At 37.8% G+C, this 24,841-nt stretch overlaps 1 protein-coding gene across 1 annotated transcript in view; it reads left to right on the top strand.

Annotated features, from left to right (window-relative positions):
• Positions 1-21,853: 21,853 nt before the first annotated feature.
• DGKB (diacylglycerol kinase beta) overlaps positions 21,854-24,841 on the top strand; it is an 898,781-nt gene continuing 895,793 nt past the window's right edge. Inside the window, exon 1 of the mRNA XM_088833532.1 lies at positions 21,854-21,986. The gene's annotated coding sequence lies outside the window, so the exon portion shown is untranslated. The remainder of the gene's footprint in view (positions 21,987-24,841) is intronic.

Below are 24,841 nucleotides of genomic sequence, written 5' to 3'. Positions count from 1 at the left end.
TGGCAAGCTGAGAAAGCAAGGACCCGTGGACAAATGCCTTTTGTGGGGTCAGGTGGAATACACAAATAGAAGCTGCAAGGGGATTACATTGGTTCCTTTGAATGTCACTAGGTCTCAGTCACAGAGAAGGCAATGGCACCCCACTCCAGTACTCTTGCCTGGAAAATCCCATGGACAGAGAAGCCTGGTGGGCTATAGTCCATGGGGTCACCAAGAGTTGGACAAGACTGAGCAACTTCACTTTCACTTTTCACTTTCATGCATTGGAGAAGGAAATGGCAATCCACTCCAGTGTTCTTATCTGGAGAATCCCAGAGACAGGGGAGCCTGGTGGATTTCTGTCTCTGAGGTCGCAGAGAGTCGGACACGACTGAAGTGACTTAGCAGCAACAGCAGCAGCAAGTCTCAGTCATAGGGAAGTGAACGGAGTAGTTTGTAGCAATATCACACTGGTTCTTATCACAGCCTCTTTGTGGGGATATTGAAGCAGCCAGAAAATAAAGTTTTAAAATTTGCAGTACAAGTTAACATTCCTCTCATCCAGTCTCAGAAACAGAGAAGGCAGAAGTGGGACTAGAAGAGTATTCAAAGAAATGATGGCAGAAAACTTCACAAATTTGGTTAAAGTCGGAGAAGGCAATGGCACCCCACTCCAGTACTCTTGCCTAGAAAATCCCATGGATGGAGGAGCCTGGTGGGCTGCAGTCCGTGGGGTCGCTAAGGGTTGGACATGACTGAACGACTTCACTTTCACTTTTCACTTTCGCACACTGCAGAAGGAAATGGCAACCCACTCCAGTGTTCTTGCCTGGAGAATCCCAGGGACAGGGGACCCTGGTGGGCTTCTGTCTATGGGGTCACACAGAGTTGGACACGACTGAAATGACGCAGCAGCAGCATAAACCCAAAAGGTAAAGCTGAATTAAGTTTTTTAAAGGATAAACTCAAAGGAATCCAAGACACATTATCACTAGACTTAAGAAAACTAAAAAACAAACAAAAAATTCTCAAAAGTGACCACAGAGAAGCAAGCCATTAATTGTAGAGGACCCACCAATTTGAATGATAGTAGATCTCTTATCTGAAATTTATGGAAGCCAGAAGGAAGGACATGAATGATCTTTTTCAAGTTTTGAAAGAAAAATGTCAACCGCAAATTCTTGATGAAAATAAACATCAAGAATGAGAAAAAATAAAGACATTCTCAGACAAAAGAATACTAAAAAAAGAATTGCTAGTGAACATTAACTTAAAATTCCGCTTTTAAAAGTAAGGTAAAGCATTCTGAAGGGAAGTGAGATTTTAAAGTTGCCTTGAAGCACTATATTGTAATACCTGGAACACCCACTAAAAAGCATACAATGCAACATATCAATATTCAAAAGCACTATGAATAAATCAAGATGAAGTCTTTAAAAAACAAACTTTTAAAGTCACCTAATAGGAATATTCGGAGAAGGCAATGGCACCCCACTCCAGTACTCTTGCCTGGAAAATCCCATAGATGGAGGAGCCTGGTGGGCTACAGTCCATGGGGTCGCTAAGAGTCAGACACGACTAAGCGGCTTCACTTTCACTTTTCACTTTCATGCATTGGAGAAGGAAATGGCAACCCACTCCTGTGTTCTTGCCTGAAGAATCCCAGGAACGGGGGAGCCTGGTGGGCTGCCGTCTATGGGGTCACACAGAGTCGGACATGACTGAAGCGGCTTAGCAGCAGCAGCAACAGCAATAGGAATGTTAGAAAAGATAAAAAAGAGGAAACCAACAAAATGCAAAACATAAATTATCATCACATACTTAAGATCTAAGATATGAATACTTCCTAAATATAAGTAGTCAAAATACAACAATTAAAAGACATTAAAATAAACCCAATCCAACTATAGCAATTTTATTTTAAACATAACATACACAGGTTGAAAGTAAACAAAAAAATGAAATAATATACTTTGTAGATATTAATAGACTATTACAGGAATACTTATATTAATATCAAACAAAGTAGACTTCAGAATATAATTACCAGATACTAAGAGAGCCATTACATAATGAGAAAAATTTCCATCTGCCAAGAATACACAGTGATCTTAACTATGCATGAATGTATACTCAACAAAGCCTCAGAATATATGGCTTCTGCCACTGCTAAGCTGGTTACCACTGTGATTCTCTATATTTGCTGGTCTCTCTAGTTTTGGACGATATTTTGTCTTATGACCTCAGATCTCTGATAGTTATAAGAAAAGTCATTGATTTCCATTTTTCAGATATGGCTTGATGTGAGGATGGGAATGACAAGTTCTAAGCTCTTTATATATCAAGGGTAACATTCTTAGTCCAGAGACTATCTTTTTTTCTTTCCATTTAGCACTTCATCCTTAAAAATTCTGCTCAAATATCAAGTATCTAATGAAAATTTTCATGTCACTTTCTTCCCATTTTTATTTGATTTGATTTGATCTGCCTCATACCCTTCTTTACTCTCCTTCTTCTACTTTTACTAATCCTATCACCTTCATCTGTAATCTTTGAATTGCTTGGTGGGTTCTCTATGTTAGGAAAGTGTTTATCATTCATCTCAGTGTTTATAATGCGTAACACCATATCTAGCATGTAGGGCTTAATTTTCATATGTGAAAATAATGAATATTATGATCAGTATGATGCCTAACCTTAAGTTATATGTTTTGGTTGCAGTAACAGGGAAACTAATAGGCATTCTATATACAGGGTAAAAATTGCAAAAATTGCTGAGGGCACAGGTGCTATGTATGACAGGATAAGTTTCATGTATTCTAGAGAAGTGGAAACCTGAACTCGGTATGATAGAGTTGCTTGAATCAAAGAAAACAAAAAAAGGGTCCCACGGACCAATCTTGAAAGAACAGAGATGACATCTTGAGTAAGACTGTGAATGTGACTGATCGAAAGGTGGGGTGAAGACTCACTGATCCGTATATTGGAACATTATGTGTAAGACTGGCTGAAGCTGAGCAGAATGCATGACAGCATCAACTTTCTTGGTGAAGTGGAAGACAAGCTCATTTGCTCTGAGTAAGAGGAGTGTGTCAGGTGGGAGTCTCAAGGAGAACCCTAATGTCTGAAATAGTGTATTATTAAGGAAATGAGAGTAGTGATCTTTGCAAGTGGTTCAAAACAAGAAGGGGCAACTTAAAGGGAACAGAGAAGAGATTCTGGAACAAGGCAACATGAGAGAGGGTTTGAAGGTAGGGAAGACATAGAAAAGTATGGGGCCATCATGTGTGCAGGACACTTAGCACTCTACAAAAGAAATAAGCCTGAAGCCATCGTTGGAATCATGAGAGTGATAATGGTGAGGAAGCGGACAAGGCAATGTTCACATTCAACTCTGTGCAACCCCATGAACTGTAACCCACCAGGCTTCTCCCTCCAGGGGATTCTCCAGGCAAGAATACTGGAGTGGGTTACCATTTCTTCTTCCAGAGGATCTTCTTGATCCAGGGATCGAACCCATGTCTCCTACTGTTCCTGGCGTTGTCAGGTGGATTCTTTACTGCCGAACCACTAGGGGAAGCCCCAGATAATAGGTTTCCACTGAAATTCTTAGCTTTGACATTGGCATCTATTTATTTCTACTTTTGTATCTAGGTAAAGCGTCTGCCTACAATGTGGGAGACCTGGGTTCGATCCCTGAATCAGGACGATCCTCTGGAGAAGGAAATGACAACCCACTCCAGTACTCTTGCCTGGAAAATCACATAGACGGAGGAGCGTGGTAGGCTACAGTCTACAGGGTCACAAAGAGTCAGACACGACTGAGCGACTTTACTTTCACTTTTGTATCTCGGGGGGAAAATGATGAATTTTATGGCTGAAACTTGTTGTTCAGTTGCTCAGTCATATCTGACTTTGCAACCCCGTGGACTGCAGCATACCAGGCTTCCCTGAATCTGTACAACACTAAATATTTTTCACTTTAGCTTCATTAAAACAGTTCTGGCTTCCCAAGTGACGTTTTCAACAGTTTTCTGCATTATTCTGGTGCTTGTCTCTTTTTATTCTGGTCCATTCTACTCATTATAACCGTTCTCCCAGTGAACTCATTCTTCTGAAGCACATTCTGAGTGTTTCAACATTGCTTGATCAACTGCTAATGTTCCTGTTGCAGACAATGATACAGATCCTGGCTACTTGACACAGGATAGTATCATTCCACCAATAGAAAATAGTTCATAAATTAAAAAACCACAATAGGACCAGGCTTAAGAAAGTTTAGAAAATAGGCTGACTTGATGATCTAGACAGAAACATGTGAGGATGTTTCTATGGAAGTTTATCAACTGCTGTATCTTCATATAGTTTGGGAAACTTAAATTTCTAGTGAGAGAGTCCTACTGGCTTAAGTTAGTTCCCTTGACGTTAGGAACAAGGTATCTTTATTTACCATCCAACAAAATTGTATCCAAAGGAAAATCAGAGTTTGTTACCAGAAAACAGGGAAGCAAAGCTAAGTAGGAGTAAACAGAAACTAAAAGAAGTCCAAAAATCAAAACTCAGATGTGTTTTGAATATAGTCCAAAGATCTTAGCCTGATAGCCAGCCTCTTCTTTTTTTGTGGCTTCCATATAATATTTTAGTGTTATACAACATTCCAACATATTGTTATATAAATAGCATCACCGACTCAATGGACATGAGTTTGAGCAAACTCTGGGTGATGGTGATGGACAGGGAAGCCTGGCGTGCTGCAGTCCATGGGGTCACAAAGAGTAGGACATGACTGAACAACTGAGCAACAAACATTCCAACATATTGTTATATAAACAAAGTCAGAAAATAAGTAATAGAAAAATGGTCCGCCTATTGAATCGCTTACTGAGTTGAACACGACTTAGCGATGAAACCACCACCACCACTCTCACTTTCACTTTGACACCCTTGGTCTCCCATCTTAGATTAAATGAAATACAATGTTGCTTCAGCTTACCTTTGCTGGCTTTTGGTGCACAGGTGCTTAGTAGTTTAAAGCACTCATGGAAGTCTCAGATAATCATACACATCTTTATCAGATGATTTAGACTTGGAAAAGTCAGTGTGGTTTTTGAAGGAAATCAAACAAAAAGACCACCTTTTCTTGAATTTATTAATTTTATTTAGTTGTGAGTAATTAATAAATCATTAAACTTTAGTGACTATCTGCCAGACATTGAGCTACATGCTGAAGTTATAAGAGTAAAAAAAGAAAAGAAAAATTAGAATCCTCCCTCTCATAGAGCTTACAAGTGACATTGGCAAATATTAAGCAAATAAACAACAAATGCACTATTTAATTAATAATTATCCTAAGCCTTCAAAAGGAACACATACTTATTTTTCAACACCTGGCTATAACATTTACATAGTGTAAAATCAACTGCTTAAAGTATTTTCAGCATTTGGACAGATCCTCACACAAACACATTTATTGATACTGTGATAATTTTGGCATGGAATGACATTGAAACATGTATGTTGTCATTTGTGAAACGAATCAGCAGTTCAGGGTTAATACATGTTACAGGATACTCGAGGCTGGTGTGCGGGGATGACCAAGAGGGAGGATAAAGGGAGGAGGGAGGTGAGAGGGGGGTTCAGGAGGGGGAACTCATGTACACCTGGGGTGAATTCATGTCAATGTATGGCAAAACCAGCCAATATAATATTGTAAAATAAAAAATAAATAAATAAAGATAAAAAAAAATAAAACTATAAAGGCAAATGAGCATCTTTTCCTCACTGAGTTTATTGTGTAATGAGGGTGAGCCCACAGAGTAACTGTACTATTGTAGCCTGTTCCACTGCATGCATGCATTCAAAGTTAACGAGATTATTAAAACACATAAATTAATGGTTCTGTTAATATTTAATTTGGTATGATGTATATCAGATACAGATTATCAGTTACAATAAATATGCATGTGCTTGAAATAAATTATAAGATGAGAAATGTAGCTTAATTAAGATTTTAAATTGTCAAGAAATCTACTTCCAAGTAATTTAAAGTTAATATAAATTATTAACGTTTCAAATATTAGTTGCATCCTGTACTGATTAAGCATAGATTAATCAGTTATCATCAAGATTGCTGGGAGAAATATCAATAACCTCAGATATGCAGATGACACCACCCTTATGGCAGAAAGTGAAGAGGAACTCAAAGGCCTCTTGATGAAAGTGAAAGAGGAGAGTGAAAAGGTTGGCTTGAAGCTCAACATTCAGAAAACAAAGATCATGGCATCTGGTCCCATCACTGGAAAATAGATGGGGAAACAGTGGAAACAGTGTCAGACTTTATTTTGGGGGCTCCAAAATCACTGCGGATGCTGATTGCAGCCATGAAATTAAAAGACGCTTACTCCTTGGAAGGAAAGTTATGACTAGCCTATATAGCATATTAAAAAGCAGAGACATTACTTTGCCAACCAAGGTCTGTCTAGTCAAGGCTATGGTTTTTCCCGTGGTCATGTATGTATGTGAGAGTTGGACTGTGAAGAAAGCTGATCGCCGAAGAATTGATGGTTTTGAACTGTGGTGCTGGAGAAGACTCTTGAGAGTCCCTTGGACTGCAAGGAGATCCAACCAGTCCATTCTAAAGGAGATCAACCCTGGGTGTTCATTGGAAGGACTGATGCTAAAGCTGAAACTCCAATACTTTGGCCACCTCATGCGACGAGCTGACTCACTGGAAAAGAGTCTGATGCTACGAGGGATTGAGGGTGGGAGGAGACGGGGACGACAGAGAATGAGATGGCTGGATGGCATTACCGACTCTGTGGACATGAGTTTGAGGAACTCAGGGAGTTGGTGATGGACAGGGAGGCCCTGTGTGCTGTGGTTCATGGGTCGCAAAGAGTCGGACACAACTGAGCGACTGAACTGAACTGAACTGAATCAGTTATCTGTTGTATTGCCTTAAGCATTCTAATTTCATATCTTAAATGATACTTCCCTGTTAGAAGCAGAGAAATGATAATGCAGAGCTGTGAAGAATATGACATCTGGAGCCACATTATAAAGTTCTAGGCCCTTCACCACTCATCACTGAATTTGGTCCTTGGATAAATTACTTAGATACTCAGTGCTTTGTTTCCTCATCTGAAAAATGGAAATCACAACAGTATCTGCCTTTTGAGATAGTTTTGATTGTTAAATGAGGTACCATTGTGTATTACATAACTTTTAGATTAGTGCCTAGAAGAAAATGATTTCTTATTGAACATGAATATATTTTGGTGGACGAAAAGGAAACAAAAAGTTAACATAAATAAAGCTTTTTTAAAAAGCTATCAAGCTTTTAAAAAATGTGTTTTTGAATAAATCTTTCCAATAAAAATTTTGCTTACTATAGGTGTTTGTTTCTGTACCTTTTAAAATAATGTCATTTTTTTTATAAAGTATCATGACATCACAGCTTCCCAGGATTATCATAATAGGTATAAACTTTCCCGTAAGGATTTGATGTCAATTTCTATTGATATAGAAGTGCTTATGAGCCAGTACTTCATGGAACTATTCAACCTCAGAAACCATTTTTAGATAAATCATTCAGGACAAATACAGTGCCTGGAATTCAGGTCATGCCAACTGAGGAAAAGTGACTGATTTTTAAAAATATATTTAGTCATTGTCTGTTTTAATTATGCAATTTATTTGTAGGCTGACATGTAGTGAAGCCCATTTGAAAATTTAATTTTTCATATTGGCCAAGAAATTTTAAACAGTGGATAGGGTATATTTATAACTATTTAGTAAATCTGCAATGAAAAATACTGTTGTGTTTCTCCTCATAATACTCTAAGAAGAACTACAAGGCTGAATCCCAATAATGCAGTGTATACCTGATATTGGCATACATAAGAAGAATGACAAGGTTATAAAAATTGTTAAGAATGATTAGAAAAAGATAACAGGACACCAAAACACCCCCTCTTTCAGGAGATCTTTCTATATGCTGAGTGTTTGAGAATCTGACATTTAAAAATAGTTACAATCTGAAGAGAAGAAATTACTCACTGTAGGTATAAATGAATTTGCCTTAATAGGCATAGCTGCTTGGGGGTACAGGTCACATATGTGATTTTTCCCTCCTTCAAACTGGATGCAAAAAAATCATAGAAAGCCATCACAAAGAAATGAGTTCAGTTTAAGAAAACAAAAACATTTACTTAAGGCTTAGAATGAGCTTCTCTATTTTGTGCATGTGCTTGATATTTTCATATTTATATTTATCTCTTGGTAAATATTTATCTCACCGAGACTGAGAAGTTTCATTGAAAAGATTCATCCTAAGTTTCTCAAACTAACTTCAAATATCACACAGATGGCTGATTTCATAGTAGTGAAGATAAAGATAATGAATTTTGTTAAAATTTTCATGGTTGTATAGCATTTGTCTTTTCAACAAAGTGTTTTGAAAATTTGTTAAATTCACCTGAAACAATCTGTATGTATACACATTGTCAATGCATAGTGCAGGTGGGCATAATTACTGTTACAGGTTTTAATACAGGCTCTTCCTTCCAGGTTACCTGCCACTCTAGAAGTTATAGAAATATAAGTTTCAGTTTAATAGAAGTTTAAGTTTAAATCACATAAAGGATAACAATAGAAAGCTTTTCAACCTCTACCCCTAGTCAGAAATCTCTGCATTTCATCTTAACAGCAGTCTTTCCTAAACTTAAGTAATGTAAACCATATTTAACCAGTTAAATAGCTTAAAGCTAAAGTATCTATAAATTATCAAGCTAATAAGCTTGAAATTATCCATGGGATTTCCCAGGCAAAAATACTGAAGTGGGTTGCTATTTTCTTCTCCAGGGGGGATCTTCCTGACCCAGGAATCAAAACTAGATCTCCTGCATTGCAGGCAGATTCTTTGCTAACAGAGCTATGAAAGAATCCCACATTTGCTTTTAAATATTCAGCTATTAAATGAAGACTTAGGTATTCTCTTTCAAAAATTGCATTTAAAATGATTATTTATTACAACTCCATATCAGTGCGATTGAAAAATCTTTGAGTGTTTTCTCTTTTTAAAAATTTTAACTGAAGGATAATTGCTTTACAGTATTGTGTTGTTTACTGCCATACATTAACATGAATCAGCCATAAGTATACATGAGTGTTTTATATTTATAAGCCATGTACAAATACAATGTACATACAATTTGACCTGTAAATCTAGGAAAAGACGAACAAATAGCTCTAGAGTGTTAGGGAGAATGACGAGGATGTTGTTCTAGGATTAGAGAATTGTTTCAATCCACCTATCTGGTTTCTTCGGAGAAGGCAATGGCGCCCCATTCCAGTATTCTTGCCTGGAAAATACCATGGACGGAGGAGCCTGGTGGGCTACATTCCACGGGGTCCCTAAGAGTCAGACAGGACTGAGCGACTTCACTTTCACTTTTCACTTTCATGCATTGGAGAAGGAAATGGCAACCCACTCCAGTGTTCTTGCCTGGAGAATCCCAGGGACAGGGGAGCTTGGTGGGCTGCCATCTATGGGGTCACACAGAGTCAGACACGACTGAAGTGACTTAGCAGCAGCAGCAGCAGCATCTGGTTTCTTAGTAACAAAAAACCAGTCATTGCAGAATAGGTATGCTTTGTCTTCTTTTAAGTCATTGGTTCAATTAATAAAGTGGGACCATACAATATAAAATATGACCATTTTCAGGAATTGTTTTGCAATTCACTCTGCGGATGACCACTGCTAAATCAATTACAGCGTAATCCACATCTATCACGGAGACAGTCAAATAAATGGCTAGACTGCTAATTTCCCATGTAAAACTTCAATTTCAAAACTCCAATTTCTCTGTCATAGGCTTTCTATTTTGTGCTTTAAATCATGTTTTGCTGCATTTTCTGTAATGCTTAACCATGTGTGTAGCTCAGGTCTTCACACAGTATGGATGCTTTAAAAAATTTCGTTAAGCTGTTTCTTCAGTAAATCATATTATCACTTGTTCTGTCAGACCTCTTTACAACACCATTTACCTTCCTTGAAGTAGAGGGGGAGTTTTGCGTGATTTTAAAAAGTGTCTTTTGTCAGACCAGTAGTGTGCTTGCTACCCATATGTGAATCATGCAGATTCTACATTGTTATTCATTTAAAATAAATTAAATAACAGGAAAGCCATTTACTTAAACCTTAACCTCCAGTGAGGAGAAGAGATAATAAGGCTGACAGTTCTTATGTGTGTGTGTGTGAATGTGTGTGCATGTGAGTGTGAGCATGTGTGTGTGTATGTGTGTGTGCACGTGTGTGTATATGTGTGTGAATGCATGTGTGGATGTGGGGGTATATACATACACAGGCATACATGTGTATAAGTGCATGTAGAACTCTACCAGGCAGTGAGCTGTGTGCTTTCCATGTACCGAATTCTTTGATTCTCTAAATCACTCTGTGGTGCTCTTATTATCCTCATTTTGAGAGAGACCAAGATGGCAACACAGGCCCCCGAACATCTTGCAGGAGCAGCTCATGGCGGCACCACTTGCACAGCTACATATACAGAGCTGAGAGAAACCCAGAAACTAGCTGAGAGACTCCTCCACCTCAGGTGAATGAAAAAATACCAACATCAAAGTGGATAGAAAAAGCTGAGACATCCTCTCCCCAGGAACCCCACTCCTGGCACAGAGCCAAATACTTAGGCGGGAACGCCTAACTCCTAGCTTCTCTCTGAGGAGTGAATGGTTTGAAGCACACCTCAATGGACCAACTTTTAAGGCTTGCATGTGAGGGATGGTTCTGAAAGTCAAAAGGGCTAATGTTCACAAGTCCATCTGGGCTATAGAAAACAAAGAAGCAGTTCTTAACAGGCACTCAAGAACTAACCAAACTATCACCCCAGGGCTCAACACAGGAGCAGGCAAAAATGCCTATGCTCTCAGTCTTTACTTGGAAGGGATTTTATTACATGTTTCACATGATGCTTCCTTTCTCAGGTCTAATTTACCTGTGTCTAGGAGCAAGCTGTGATTCTCCATGATGTCAGGAAGAGCCAGTGGGCACTTCCACTGATTCCTTCCTTCCTCCAGTTTACTCTAACAATAAAATCAGATCACCAACATCTTTCTCAGATAGCTCATTTAAAGACCCTGGGTCCCAGTTTTTATGACAACCACATGAGGGGTGTGACCATCAGATCGCCTGGCTCTGACAGCCAGTAGAGCTTGCATTCACAATTCCAATAGAACTACAGCAGAGTTGTTTTGTTTTGTTGTTTTTCTCTTTTTTTAAAGTTGAAGTATAGTTACAATATTGTGTCAGTTTCAGGTATCACAGCAAAGTGATTTGTGTGTGTGTGTATGTGTATTCTTTTTCAGATGCTTTTCCCTTTAAAGTTATTACAGAATTGAGTATACTTCTTTGTGTTACACATTAAGTCCTTGATTGTTTTTTTGTTTATATATCAGTTCAGTTCAGTCGCTCAGTCATGTCTGCCACTATTGTGGGCAGGAATTCCTTAGAAGAAATGGAGTAGCCATCATGGTCAACAAAAGAGTTTGAAATGTTTATATATGTAATTAGTGTGTATATGTTAATTTCAGACTCCTAACTTATCGCTCCTCCCTACTCTCCCCTTTGATAATCATAAGGTTGATTTTGTGTCTGGGAGTCTCTTTCTGTTTTGTATATAAGTCCATATTTTTTATTTAAATTTTTTAAAGTTTCAGCCTTATTGAGGTATAATCAACATGTAAAATTTTAAGATATTTAAGGTGTATATTGTGATGATTTGATGCATGTACACAAATGAAAGGATTTCTATGTTGTTGAACGTGGCAGTATTCTTTCTCATCACTGAATAAGATTCCTCTGTGTGTGTATGTATTATAGGTGCATACACATTTCACCTTTAGCCATGCATTCTTTAGTGGGCACTGAGGTTTCCATATTTTGCCTATTGTGAATAATGATACCATGAACATGGGGATGCAGATGTCTCTTTGAGATCCTCTTCTCAGTTTTTGGATATATATGAAGTAATGGAAGTTCTGGGTCACATGATAGTTCTATTTTTAATTTTTTAGAAACTTCCATACTGTTCTCTGCTCTGACTGCACCAATTGTATTCCTACCCACAATGCACAAGGGTACCCTTTTGTCTATATCCTCACCAATACTTGCACTCTCTTGTGTTTTTGATGAGAGACATCCTAACAGGTGAGAGACAGTACCTCATTGTAGTTTTAATTTGCATATTCTGCATGACTGGTGATGTGGAGCACTCTTTCACATATCTGTTACCATTTGTATGTCTTCCTTGGAAAAATATCCTTCACATCTTTGTCCCATTTTGTAATTGAGTTATTATCTTTTTGGTTAATGAGTAATGTAAATGTCATTTATATTTTGGATGTTAACCCTTTTGGATATGTGGTTTGCAAATGTACTCTCTCATTGCATAGGTTGCCTTTCTATTTTGTTGGTTTCCTTTGCTGTGCAGAAGCTTTTAGATTCTTGTAGTCCACTTTTTATTTTGGTTTCCTGTGTTTTGATATTATATCTAAAAAAATCTTTGCCAGAAACAAAGTCAAGGAACTTGGACTTCTCAGGTGACACAAGTAGTAAAGGACTAACAGGAGATATAAGAGACATAGTTTTGATCTCTGCATCGGAAAGGTCCCCTGAAAGAGGGCAGGGCAACCCACTCCAGTGTTCTTGCCGGGAGAATCCCATGGACAGACGAGCCTGGCGGGCTTCAGTCCATCGAGTTGCAAAGAGTTGGACACTACTGAAGCAACTTAGCACAGCATAGTATGAAATGAGGAAGTGTGTCACCAGCTTTGTTCTTTCTCAAGATTGCTTAGGCTGTTTGAAGTGTTTTGTTATTTTACACCAATTTTAGGACTTTTATATTACTGTAAAAAGTGTCAATGGATTTTTGATTGAGATTACATTTAATCAATAGATTGCTTTGGGTAGAATGGTCACTTTTAAACATTAATTCTTAGAATCCATGAGTACAGGATATGTTTTCATGTATCTGTGTCTTCTAAAGAACCAGTTGTTAGCATGTTGATGTTTGGCAGAAATGAACACAATACTGTAAAGCAATCATCCTTCAATTAAAAATAAATTTAATTTAAAAATAAGCAGTTTTTAAATGGGAGTAGGAGTACCTCACCCCCATACCATGATTATATACCCATACTCAACACAGAAGAAACAAGCAAAATTGCCCATCTTCCAGTTTTTCCCGGGTGAGGCTTAACTACATACTTTTCCAGCTGATACTTGAGGATCTGGGTTCTAATTACCCTGCTAGATACCCTGGTAGGTGCCGACTTCAAGCATTCCCTTTGGTGCACTGACAGGTCTTGGCACACCTTCAAATACTGGGAGCCACCGAGAACAAAGACTGCAGGTTGGAAAATCACAAAGGATTGAGAGAAAACCCAGAGCTTGAACTGGACTGACTGATAGACTTCATCTCCTACAAGAGAGCAGTCTCTCAAGATTAGGAGAGGTGGCTGTCTTACCTAATGTTCAGAAACCAACGTGGAAAGGCAAGGGAAAGGAAGAAATATGGGAATATGTTCCAAACAAAAGAACACAATAAATCTTTAGAAAATGATCTTAGTGAAAAGGGGATAGGTGATTTACTGAATAGAGGGTTCATGCAGACGAGCCAAAGAAAGAAGAGATAGCTATATTTATATCAAAGAAAATAGACTTTAAGCCAAGATGGCAACAAGAGACAAAGAAGGCCATTGTATAATAATAAAGAGTTCAATTCATCAAAATTATATAACAATTATAAATATTTCTACACCCAGTGTCAGAGTACATAATTGTATAAAGCAAATATTAACAGATCTGAAGAGAGATACAGACAGCAGTATAGTAATAGGGGACTTCAATACCCCACTGTCAATAATGGTTGGGTATTGATAATGGTTGATTATCCAGAGAGAAAATCAATAAGGAAAGAGTGGACTTAGGCTACATGATAGATATAACATGCACACACAGAGCGTTCATTCTAACAATAACAGAATACACATCTTTCACAATGCCTATGGAATATTTTCTGGGACAGATTAAATGTTAGGCCACAAAGCAAGTCTTAATAAATTTAAAAAGATTGAAATCACATCAGGCATCTTTTACAAGCCCAGCAGTATAAAACTGGAAGCCAATTGCAAGAGGAAAAAGTGAAAATTCACAAATAGTAGAGATTAAGTAGCATGTTCCTTAACAAATGGATAAAAAAAAAAAAATCTTGAGACAAATGAAGTTGGAGATACAACATACCAAACTTATGAGATGCAGCAGAATTAGTGGGAAGACAGAAGTTGGTAGTGATAAATGCCTACATTTAGAAAAAGGAAAGATCTCAAATAAATGACCTAGCTTTAGACCTCAAGGAACTAGAAAAAACAAAAACAAACTAAGCTCATTAGTAGAAGGAAGGAAATAACATAGATCAGAGCAGATCAAAACCACAGTGATATGTTACCTTATACCTGTCAGGATGTCTGTTATCAAAAAGACAAGAGATAAATGGTGGCAAGGATGTGAAAAATGGGGACTCGTGAATTGTAGGTGGGAAAATAAATCAGTGTGACTTCTATATGAAGCAGTATGCAGATTCCTCAGAAAATTAAGAATACTGTATGATCCAACATTCTCACTTCTGTGTGTGTATACATATATATCCAAAGGAAAGGAAATCATGATCCTGAGGAAGTATTTCTACTGCCATGTTCATGACAGCATGATTCACAATAGCCAAGGTATGGAAACAACCTAAGTGCCTGTGAACCAATAAATGAATAAATAAAATGCTTCTCCTCTGTCCTTGGACTTCTCCCAGGAAGAACACTGGAGTGGGTAGCCATTCCCTTCTCCAGGGGATCTTCCCAACCCAGGGATCAAACTTCGGGTCTCCTGAATTGTGGTTAGGTGCTCTACTGTCTGGGCCACCAGGGAAACCATTATACCCATACCCACACCCACACCCACATAACAGGATGCACCTCCACCTCAACATGTGAACATTTTCTGGCCACTGCAGAGCATCTGCTTCTCCTTGCCCTTCACCCTGAGTTGCATTTTTCATTCTAGACCTCCTATTCTGTGTCCTCTGGTGGGTACCCTCTGGGAACCAGGGAGTAGCTCTCACTCCAGGCAGCAGTATTAGCTGCAATAGTCAGCAGTAAGGTCACTGTGAGTCCCACCCATGACCTGCCAACAGTGTTGATCCAAAAGGAGCATTCTCCTTTTTGTGGCCTCCACCACTCTGCAATTACCTAGGACACACACATACATATATATATATATATATATATATATAAAACTCAGCCTTAAAAAGAAGGAAATTCTGTGGTTTTTAATAATATAGGTGATCCTGGAGGGCATTAAGCTACGTAAAATAAGTAACAGAAAAAAAATACTGCATGGTTTTATTTATATATGGAATTTAAAAAAATAGTTGAACTATCAACAATAGTGGGAGAATTAGGTAGAGGCTGGTAAAAGGATACACACTTTCAGTTTTAAGATGAGTATATTGTGAGGACCTAATACATAACATGGTGACACAGTCAGTAAAACTATATTTTATAATGGAAATTTGCTAAGAGAGTAGAAGCGTTAAGCGTTTTCACAAAAATAAGAAAAAAATCAAATACATGAAGTGATGGGTATGTTAATTAAGTTGGTAATGGGAATTCTTTCATAATGTATATGTACCTCAAATTATCACACTGTACACTTTAAATATATTCTAATTTTGTTGATTATACCTCAGTGAAGGGATATTTTCATGCATTATTGCATCAGTTGCATTTTCTGCCCATTTCTCTCTTCTCCTTCTGAGATCCTTATAATGTACATGTTGTTGTTGTTCAGTAGCTAAGTTGTTTCCGACTCTTTGTGACCCCATAAACTGCAGCATGTCAGGCCTCCCTGTGCTTCACTATCTCCCTGAGTTTACTTAAACTCATGTGCATTGAGACAGTGATGCCATACAACCATCTTATCCTCTATCGTCCCCTTCTCCTCTTGCCCTCAACCTTTCAGCACCTGGGTCTTTTCCAGTGAGTTGGCTCTTTGCATCAGGTGGCATAGTATTGGAGCTTCAGCTTCAGTATCAGCCTTTCTAATGAATATTCAGGACTTATTTCCTTTAGGATTGACAGGTTTCATCTCCTTGCCGTCCAAAGGACTCTCAAGAGTCTTCTCCAGCACCACAGTTCAAAAGCATCAGTTCTTCGGCACTCAGCCTTCTTTATGGTCCAAATCTCACATCTTTACATGACTACTGGAAAAACCATAGTTTTGACTATACGGACCTTTGTCAGCAAAGTGATGTCTCTGTTTTTTAATACGCTGCCTAGGTTTGTCATAGCTTTTCTTCCAAGGAGCAGGCTTCTTTTAATTTCATCATTGCAGTCACCATCCACAGTGATTTTGGTGCCCAAGCAAATAAAGTCTATCACTGTTTCCATTATTTCCCCATCTATTTGCTGTGAAGTGATGGGACCATATGCCATGATCTTCATTTCTTTAATGTTGTGTTTTAAGCCAGCTTTTGCACTCTCCTCTTTCACCTTCATCAAGAGGCTCTTTAGTTCCTCTTCACTTTCTTGCCATTAGGGTGGTGTCATCTGCATGTCTGTGGTTACTGATATTTCTCCCTGTAGTCTTGATTTCAGCTTGTGCTTCATCCAGCCTGGTACTTGGCATGATGCATTCTGCATAAAAGTTAAGTAAACAGGATGACAGTATACAGCCTTGATGTACTCCTTTCCCAATTTTGAACCAGTCTGTTGTTCCATATCCAGTTCTAACTACTGCTTCTTGTCCTGCATACAGGTTTCTCAGGAGGCAGGTTAGATGGTCTGGTACTCCAGTCTCTAACACTGTGCTGTTCCTTCACAGTGGAGAAACTGATAAATAACCTTCCCAGCAATAAACTATGATGAAATAAGATATTAGTTTCTAGCCTATAAAATATGAAAATTGAACTAGATGAGGTCAAAAGGCCTGTCCACAGCCAGCATATTGTGATTATTACTTTTTAAAGTCAGTTCCATGAGATCGTATCTTTTCTGGATCTTTCCCAACCTCCCAGCCTACATCTACTGATTCACAGATTGGAAACCAGTGGAATATTCCCCGTGTGACAGTCTGCTCAATTTAAGAGGTAGCTCCCCCTTTCATCATCTAAGTCAAATTTGGCTAGGTTTTAAATCATGTTTGATGTAAGTTTGAACTATTTTATTTTTATGAAACATAATATACTTACACCAAAAAATTTTAATTACAAAGTAGGACATCCTTTAAATGCAATTGGACTGTTTGTCTTTCCAATGCTTTGCAGTAAATGGATGTTCAGTAAATGTTTGTTGAATAAAATTAACATGACAAGGTGTTTTTAAATACCAGTTTACATAAAAGTCTGTGATTGAACATGGACTTATATTTACTGTAAGTAATCTATAGTATTACATTATTTTTTTTTTGACAGATTTAACAATGAATTTTTAAAAAAAGCATAGTATATACTTATCCCAGAAATGTAAGTTTGGCTCATCACAAATAAATAGAACCAAAAATAGCCAAGATAATTTACCACATAAATTATAGGAGAAACACCTATAGATTATAGGAGAAACATCTCAAAAGATACAGAGAAAGCATTTGATAAATTTCAATACTCATTTGTGGTAAAAAATCTCTAACAAACTAGGTATAGAAAATAAATTTAAGCTCTGCTTCTCATAATTTTTTTGTTTGTATAAGATTTACCTTATTTCTATTAGTAGAAGGTCAACAAAGGTCTTGCTTGTAATCACTGATTCAGGACTATTGTTTTAGAAACACAAAAGTGTGTAACATCCTATTTTCTTTAAGCATCGGGCCCAGTACTCACTAGACCGTTCCAGATTTAAGAGTCAAAAGTGGGAGAGAGCCATGTGTTTCTTAGGGATTATATGGGTCCTGTTCTTACTGGTTTGTACAGTGTTCAGGAAATGAGATTTTAGGGAATTTTATTGATTGAATTTGTATAGTAGAAAAACCATTTTGGAGAAGTACTGGGGACAGGCATTTATTACAGTTTTGTGGGGTCTGAGTGATACGCCTGAAAGGATGCTTGAAACCACAAGAAGTGAGTCACTTCCCTAAAGTGTCACAGTTATTTACCAGCAGAGTGAGGGCTGGGTGAATTTAAACATCTTTATTCCCTGTCCACTTATCTTTCCAATGCCCTGCATTCATAGCCTAGTTCATTGATTCATTTTCTCATTTATTAAAAAAAACAACTATTTACTATGCACACACATATTTTAAGCACTTTGATGGATTCCAGAGATACATGAGTGAACTAAACGAACAGGACTTCTGCCATTGTAGGTTTACTGACCTTTGGCTTTTCTTTGCAGTGAATGAGTATTATTAAATCACTGAATTTAGTTTGAGAACACATGTTTCTATGGTAAAAGAGATTTAGTTGAAAGTTAAGAAATTATTTCTTTCTCTATTCCCATAAATTGTAGATTTTTTTGACTAATGGGAATTTATAGGACAAGTTCATTTTTCTACCACTATCTTTTTAGATTAAGTAAGTATACAATGATCCTTATGAATTTTCTGAAAATTTAGAGCTGGGGGCCAAGAGGCATCTTAGAGAAATGGGCATGAGTTATAGAGCAGTTATTTTTAAGTTTTCCTCCAAAATGGAAAATACTGAGTTACAAGGGTCAGAGATAAGGATCAGCCATCAATCCCCAACCAAAACTTTTCTTCTTCCATTATCAAACCTTGGGGATTGTGTGGTAGTCTTGTTAAGAAAGTGGTCTCTTCTTTAAATCTCACTAGTGTTGTAAGCAATTTTTTAAAAAGCCAGCCAAACTAAGTGCTCATGATCAATTATTTCAATTCTTCCTGGTTCTTCCTTTTCTATCGAGGCTGAATCTTTAGTTTCCTGTTTGTCTGTAATAAAGATATCTAAGAAATTATCTCTCTCTCTCAAGAATGTTTACAATGTAACTACTCTTCCTAAATGTATTTGAATTTTAAAATGAGAGTAACAGTAAAGCTGAACCCCCACAGCCCCCCATATTGCTAAACTATGGGATTTGAAGGACAGGATAACTTTCACATCACATCACCTAGGTATAAAGTTAGCCTCTGTATCAAATGTGTCTTTAAGTGTTATACACTACTTTTGCCTAGTTCCTTAGGTTCCATTGTATATAAATATGAAATGTGGAGTTACTCTTCACATTTTTATTATGTTTTTAATTTGTTTATGTTTATTTTTTTCATTTTTTATGTTAGAATTTGTGTATTTATTAACACTTATTGAAGTATAATTTATTTACAATGTTGTATTAATTTCTGCTGTACAAAAAAGTGATTCAGTTATACATATAAATACATTCTTTTTTTTATATTCTTTTCCATTGTGGTTTATCATAGGATATTGACTAGTTCTCTGTGCTATAAGTAGGACTTTGTTGTTTACCCATTAATTTGTTTATTTTTAATTGAAGGATAATTGCTTTACAATATTGTGTTGGTTTCTGTCATTCATCAACATGAATCAGTCACGGCTATACATATGTCCCCTCCCTCTTGTACCTCCTCCCCACCTCTCACCCCATTGCACCCCTTAGGTTGTCACAGGGTCCTGATTTGAGTACCCTGCGTCATATAGCCAATTCCTATTGGCTGTCTATTTTACAAATGGAAGTGTATATGTTTTCATGATACTCTACTCTTCAGATTTTTAATATCAGTTGCATGTTGTATGATACTTATTTAATAGACAGAAATTGAGGCAAAATATGTGGCTGTTTGGTATCAGTTTTCATTAGAATTTAACATTTGAAAAGTTATAGATACTCTGACTTTACTGTATTGCATGACTTTTAAAAGAAAACTTTTTTTTTTTCTGTTACAATTGTAGTTGGGTTGGTTTAATAAAATTGATATTTATTGGAGAAATGCTTTGAACATTAACTGGCCTTTGTTTTGCTAAAGGCAGTGATTTTTCTAATGTAAACAGATCAGGAAAAGATGTACTATCTAATCCTTTTGGATTTCTTCCCTCCTTCTGGGTTCCCTGTTGTATTTCCAGGGGCTTTTTGGTTTTTTTTGCATTAACATCTGTTCAATTTAATCCTGACTCTACAATCCCTAACAACTGAGAAAATGTATGGCAAATATGAAAATTGCTCATAGCAAGGTAGAGATAATTAAAGGTGTTCATTACTAATAAAATAAAAAATAACTAAGTTCATTTTTAGTTCAGAAAATTGAATGCTGAAGGAGGATTAAAAGTAATATTCAGTTAAGGTGTGTGCGTGCATGCTTGTGCATGTGTGTGTTCATAGTCTCCCATCCTAGTACAGAACAAGAACATGAAGACAGACTATAGCAAATAAATTTAGTCATTAAGAAGTATTCTAGTCTTGGGGGGTTTGGAGACCCTCTTTAATTTATTAATTCTGCTGCATATCACCTTATGTGAGAATAATCTAGAGATATAACAGAGCAGGGAATGAGCAGCCAATAAGGAGAAAGGGAACATTCATAGACAGTGGTAACCAGTAGGTTTCATCAGAATTTGTAGCCGACAGCTATATTAACACATTGAAATCACAGTAGATGTATCACAGAGGAGCTGAGAGACATCCAGGGGCATGTATATCAACATTCTCTGCTTTTAAGCTGTTAAAGGCGCTCCTTAATAACTGTCTGACTTTGCACACATTTTGTAAAACAGGCATGTTTTTTTACTGACTTAAATTTTTATTACCCCCCATGCATTATTTTATACACATAGCTCAAAACTTTCATTTTTACCTGTGTCCTATTTGGTTAGACATATGTACCACTCTTTTAATATTTGCTTACTCTCCCCCATCCTTTCCTTCTTGATCCTCATCCATCCCCCAATCACCTGTTCCCAGGTTACCAAGTCCGAATATAGAAAGATTGTGCCACTGCTACAGTTTCTAAAAGTGGGTTAGGCAGGTCATTGATGAACAATGACCCATCAAGGACTTTAGTTGGCTGAAGGGAGAGACAGACAGGTATCAGGTTTCCTGTTGGAGGGGAATTGTGTTCTGAATGGTAGTAATTGCCGTGAATCAAGCTCAGTGCTTCAATGACAGCCACTCATACCTGTCCAGTCTCCTCCCTTGTGTTATAACTGGTCCAGCAGTTAAATAGCTGTAGAGCACTGTCTCCTGTCTCATTTTCCCTGAGTTCTAACAGCAGTAGTAGCAACGGCAGCTGTAGAAGCGGCAGCCAGAGATAGGCAAGGCTGTTGCTTGCAGCCGCTGCGTGGATCGCCTCCTCCTCGCTACACAACACACACACAGACACACACATACACACACACACACTTCAATATCAACGCATCTTGCTATAAATCAAGGACTCAAAGACAGAGAAGAGCATTAGTCATGGACAACAGGTATTTCATCTCTGACAAATTCCTTCTGATGCTTATTGGTATGGATAATAAAATAATCATTCGTGATCCCTAGTGGGAGCCTGGAGGCGGCCGCAGTAGGGGTGGGGGGGGGGAAGTGGGAGGAGTGAGGGGTGGGCAGGGGGGCTGCCAAAGATGACTTTGAGGCTCCGGAAACCTCCAGCTTGCAGCCTCCGCGGTTTTTGAGTTGCAAATTGTCAGGAACCGGGAGGCTGCCGGCAGCCCGTGCTGTTGACTGGAAGTGGATTTCCATCTCTCAGACACTAGTTGGACTGGGCTGGGTGTTCTGGAAGGGGGGTGGAGATGCTGTGAGCAGAGTTCTTGAAGCTCCACTCCTCTGGGGAAGCCGAGTGTGAGGGAGCCTTCTGACTGAGCGGAGCGTGTAAATTGGAAGGGGATCCTTTTAGCTGGCGAGTCCCGGTTCCTCTCCGGAAAAGCAGTCGCTCAGGCTTCAGAGCTGTGCCCAGCCTTCGCCTGCATCACACTGCAGTAAGTTCGGCTCGACACGGTTGGTAATTTGAGTGGCTTCTGGGTATGTGGTGCGGGGGGAAGGGAAGCTGACCAGAAATGGCGAGGAAAGTTAGACAAGCAGAGCTTTGGATTCTCCGCGAGATATTAAATCGGTTTGTCTCTTTGACTTCTGTCCCAGTTATGCTGTAATCGAGTTACTCTCAGTTAGGTACCTACGGACACTGCTTGTTGGGTAGGTCTGCAGGAAGCACCCTGTTTATGGTGATTTTCGGCAACAACACTGGTAAATGCGTTTTCTAGATTTACTTACAAGAGGGGGCTTCTGAAAGTTACTAATGGATAACAGCTTGCATTTTCAATAGAAAATTTGTGAGGAGGCTGCCTTAGATTTTCAAATGCCCAGTTAAGTTTCATTCCAGACTTATTCCTAACCTGTAAAGAAGCCATCAAACAAAACAAGAGTCTTTGATTTACTTTATTAAGACGTGAAGTAGGTCTTTAAATAATTGCTAGGCAACAACCTGAGGCGACACTGATGATATGAAAAACATTCAAGTACTCTTTAGTGGGTACAGGATTCCCCCACTTACTTACTACTGAAATAATTTCTTCCACTTGCTAACCAGTGCCTTCTTTAAAATTTCTAAGTGTTGGTTTATTACATACATGGATTTATACTTAGATCCAAGCAGCATTGTGTTCACTGGCAAAAAAAAAAAAAAAAGAGGCTTAAAAAACTTAAAAACAAAATGACTTATACTGGTTGCTCAAATTGCAGATAACCAACTTTTAAAAGGAGGTAGAAACAGGTCAGCCCATTGTAAAGCAAATGACCAAATGAATGTGAATACAGGCAGAACATGAAAGGTCTTTTTCAAAAAGGAAACCAGGAATAATCTAAGAACACTGGGGTATTTCTAAACAGGTCCTCTTTTACACTGACTAGATTTTTATAATGGAGAAAAAAAGGGGACTCTCTCAAGCAGAAAGAATATGTCACAAAAATACTAGATTTAGCTACAGGATCGTTGAAGACAATACTATGTTACTATAGTTTTCTCCAAGAAATATTAATGGAAAAGCAGAGTTTATCCAAGACAGAATCCAGAATTTTGAGCTGAACATTTTCATGTACCGCCGTAAATTCTATAGGTTTAAAGGAGTGTCAAAAACTTATGAAGCAACTATTGTGAAATGTAATCTGAATTCTCCATTATTAGAAAAGAAGAAACAAAAGATCAGTCTTTTCCAATTATTTTAGTTGAATAATCTCCAAATATTTTACTTTTCGGTTTTATCAATATTTCTCTAACCACCTAATTGTGTATTATTATAAACATATTCTGAATATAATTTAATTACTTTGCCTATGCATCTTACGGATCTCCAAGTATATTTGTGTTCTTATCGCAGTACCCAGCTTGTTGGAGGTAATCCATTCTATACATGCATAATTTCTCAGCGCAAAAAAACTTACATCACGAAGTCAAATATAATCCAGGGTATATTTGTTATGATAGTGCATGCATGATGGTGGCTAAAGTTTTTAGCAAAAAAGAAAAAAATGTCTATACAAAGACTAAAAGAATATGTTTGTGGTGAGTTTATAAGTAGTTCCCAGATAACTCTAGAATAAATCATTACCCGAACCTCAATAACTTAGCAAAAGAAGATAAAAATCAGCCTGAGAGCCTGGTTGAAATTGATAAGAATTTAGATTGAATAGGAGTCCTTCAGGATTTCTTTAAAGAAAAAACTTAAGCAGGTGGTATTGAGTTTGGAGAATGCCTTTGCTTGGTATTTTGGTTGTCCTAATGGTAAACAAACCTCGTGTTATATCTGAGGAGAAGATTTTCAAAGCCAGTTTTGGAATAAAATAATTATTTTAAAGTTTAAACCATTGGTAAGTTTTGCTGGAACAGAGTCTGAACTAGACTTGTATCCTGTGACTCATGCTTTTCCTTGCACACATGAAAGAAGGAAGAGTTGTGGCCAGACAAGCCAGAAGAAGATCATCTGGTCCCTCAATCTAATTCTGCCTACCGATCATGACTGTGATGTTGATATCTAGGCTTGAAATGATATTTTAAGAATATCCTTTCCTGGGTGCTTCTCTTCCTGACTGGCCTCAGGAATAGAACTGTACTTACGTATGCTTGGTCCTCTAGCATTATTCTCTTTATAAGAGTAACGCCTTTAGCTTAGAAGCACCTGCCTGGAGGAAGCTCTAGACAAGATATTGGAGAAGCTTCTTCCTATTGTTCCTCTTGCATCTATGGCATTTTTTCTTTCTCTTGCAAAACACCAACACAAATATGACCTCCAGTAAGAATCCCATGCACCTGTTCATCCTGAAGGTATTGACTGTGAAGTAGGTTCAACTCCTTGATAGCTCCTTAAGTTATTTGCATGTATAGTTTTCTCACTGTGTAACCCATAAGAATTTCCAGGTTATGGTGAGTGCAGTAATGGCAGGACTTAGGTTAAGCACTTTGTTTGCTTTATAGTTGTAGTCAATTTACAGTATGAGTTTCAAGTGTATAACATAGTGGTTCAGTATTGTTATGATTGCATTCCATTGAAACATTATAAAATGTTGGCTGTATAACCCGAGCTGTATATTACATCTTTGTATTTTATTTAATTTAAACCAAGAAGTTCGCACCTTCCCCTGTCTTGCCCTTCCCAAGGGCATTTTGAATATGTTTTCTCACTTATGGGATAAGAGCTACAGGAGAGAGATGGCATTCTCTCCCATTTATAAGAAATTCAGCCCCAGAGGGAATAAGCAAATTACCAAAGGAACATATTTAGTAAATGATGGGCTTAGATTAGCCCTCAAGTGTGACTAGCTCCAACTCTTCATCACTTTG

This window comes from Moschus berezovskii, chromosome 3 (genome assembly GCF_049115385.1).
Source record: "Moschus berezovskii isolate FMDL1 chromosome 3, NW_MosBer_1.0, whole genome shotgun sequence".
NCBI lineage: Eukaryota > Metazoa > Chordata > Mammalia > Artiodactyla > Moschidae > Moschus > Moschus berezovskii.
The sequence above is the reverse complement of the archived record's forward strand: the minus strand, read 5'-3'. Positions and strand labels throughout refer to the sequence as shown.